Here is a 2,552-nt window from a genome sequence, read left to right as displayed (position 1 = left end):
GGAAGTGATAAAAAACGCCATATAAAAAATAACTCTGATAAATTCTCTTGATTGTTAAACTGTTTGTAGTTTCTTGTTTGCTTGATAACAAAAATTGTATTATACTGATATTATGAGTCGAACTAATAATAATAATTATAATAATATTCATATTAATATTGGTAATAATAATAATAATAATAGCAATAATCATAATGATATTAATATTAATGATAATAATGATAATAATAATAATAATAATAATAATAATAATAATAATAATAATAATAATAATAATAATTATAATAATAATAATAATAATAATAATAATAATAATAATAATAATAATAATAATAATAATAATAATAATTTACAATAATAATTACAATGTAATATTGTGTTTGTAATTACTCTGGACTATAAACAAACATTGAATATAATGTAAATTGAGAGAAAATATCTATATAATGTGAATGCTATTAAAGTGCAATATTTTAAGTTTTATGTTGTATGTACATTTCTTTTCCTGTGAATAATGTTTTGTCTTTATCACGGTTAAAAAGCCTGCAATCAGCTAGAAGCTGCTTTTCAGCAAGGCCGTAAATAATGTATGTAAACGCAACGAATTTCCTTTCGGACCAATACATTTGAATTAAATTAAATTAAATTTAATATTCGAATCAGGGGCGGCCGAGCGACTTCCAAAGCGGGGGGGGGGGCACTAACAAAAAAAGGGCACTTTCTGGAGAAAAAAAAGGACACCTACAAACAAAAATCTCAAAGCGAAAAAATAAAAATTTGTTTAGACATTAGTATATATCCCTACATTGTAGGCCTAATTACATTATCAGGGATAATTTCAATATTTGTTTCTCTTTTTATATCATACAAGATCTTATTTTGCAGTTAGGTAAAATGGTCTGAATATTTATTTGCGAGCGAGCGAAGAACATTTTTAAGAGGTCTCAGTGCGGGAAATTACATTTTTAAGGAAAAAAACAACCCTGATAGGGATACAGGCCTTTGGTAAATTACAATTATATCAAGTGCGAGCGAGCGTAGCGAGCGAGCTTTTGGCAAAGTTGCTCTTAGTCCCTTTAAATTAGGGGCACGTTTAATGATAAGAGGGTAATTATCAGAGGTGAAAATGGGCGGCACTCCATAAACCTGAAAAGAGGCCTCACCAGGGATTATAAAATGGGCACTTATGAGAATGGGAAAATGGCATTTGTCGACGGAAAAGGGGCAATCATCAGATTTTGAAAGGGGCATTTATGAGAGGTGAAAAGGGGCATTTATGAATAGGGGATAGATCCCTCATTAGAAAGGAAAAGGGGGCACGTATCCTTGTTAAAAGAGAAATCATCAGAGGTGAAAAGGGGCACTGTCTAGATATGAAAGGGGCATTTAATATGATGAAAAGAAAGGGGCACCGATCAGATTTTAATAGGGGCATTTATCGGAGGTGAAAGGGGACTTTTATGAGAAGGGGGAAGTGGCTCTTAATAAAAAGAAAACGAGGCACATGTTGAATAAACGGGTCACTTATCAGAGATGAGAAGGGATTATTAGAAGGGGAATGTGCACTTTTAAGAAGGAAGAAGAGAATTCATTAGAAAAAAAGAGGCACGTTTAAAAATAAAAGGGGTATTTATTAGAGGTGAAAAGGGGCGCTCATCAGACATCACTTGTCAAAAAGTAAAACAAGCATCTCTCAGATTTGAATAAGGGCAATTATAAGAGGTGAAAGGGCACTTATCTGAATAGGGAAAAGGAATAACTTCTCGTATCTGAACCTCATTTACCAGAGATTAAAAAGGGCCCTTATGGGAATGGAAAATGGGAACTTGTCGAAGGAAAAGGGGCACGTGTCACAGTAAGGGCAATTATCAGACATCAAGAGGGAAGGGGCACTTTTACAAACTAGACAGGGGCACTTTTCCTATGTAAAAGGGGGCATTTTTGGGGTACTTGTAAAAGTGGGGCACCGTGCCCCCTGCTCTCAAGGAGGGCCGCCTCTGATTTGAATTTTACTATGCTTTGAGGGAAAAGGCTCTGAAAAAAAATTCTGTGTTCCCTTGTTATTGTGTGGTTTTTGTTTTTCTATGAGTATTTTGTTTTCTTCTCTTCTCTCTCTTTTGTAATTAAAAAAACAACAACATAGAGGTCTAAAACAAGATTCTTGACCATGCATGAAGGGACCCCTTGCAAATGTCATTGAATCTTCTGTTCCCTCTAGATTTTTCTTATCTTATCGCAAACAATGGGGCTTTATCATCAGCAGCGCGCGCCATGCAGATCACAAACTTCGATATATAGTTTAACTTTAAACTAAACTTTTATCATATCATTTGTATCAAAGAGCTTTTTTTTCCAAGGTATTACTATGAGCGTGGGATGGGCTACCGGCTGAAAGAAAATGCTATGTGGTTCTTGCATACGTGTCTGCGAAAAGCCGCCTAACCCGATGAAGAAATGTCAACTGCTGCTCAAGATGACCTGCATACCGATAGGTACACCGCGCAGTAGAGCGGTGTGTTCAATTTCAATGTGACTATTTTTCATCTGCATAA

The sequence above is a fragment of the Strongylocentrotus purpuratus genome, unplaced genomic scaffold (genome assembly GCF_000002235.5).
Source record: "Strongylocentrotus purpuratus isolate Spur 01 unplaced genomic scaffold, Spur_5.0 spur5_scaffold_4, whole genome shotgun sequence".
Lineage (NCBI taxonomy): Eukaryota > Metazoa > Echinodermata > Echinoidea > Camarodonta > Strongylocentrotidae > Strongylocentrotus > Strongylocentrotus purpuratus.
The sequence above is the reverse complement of the archived record's forward strand: the minus strand, read 5'-3'. Positions refer to the sequence as shown.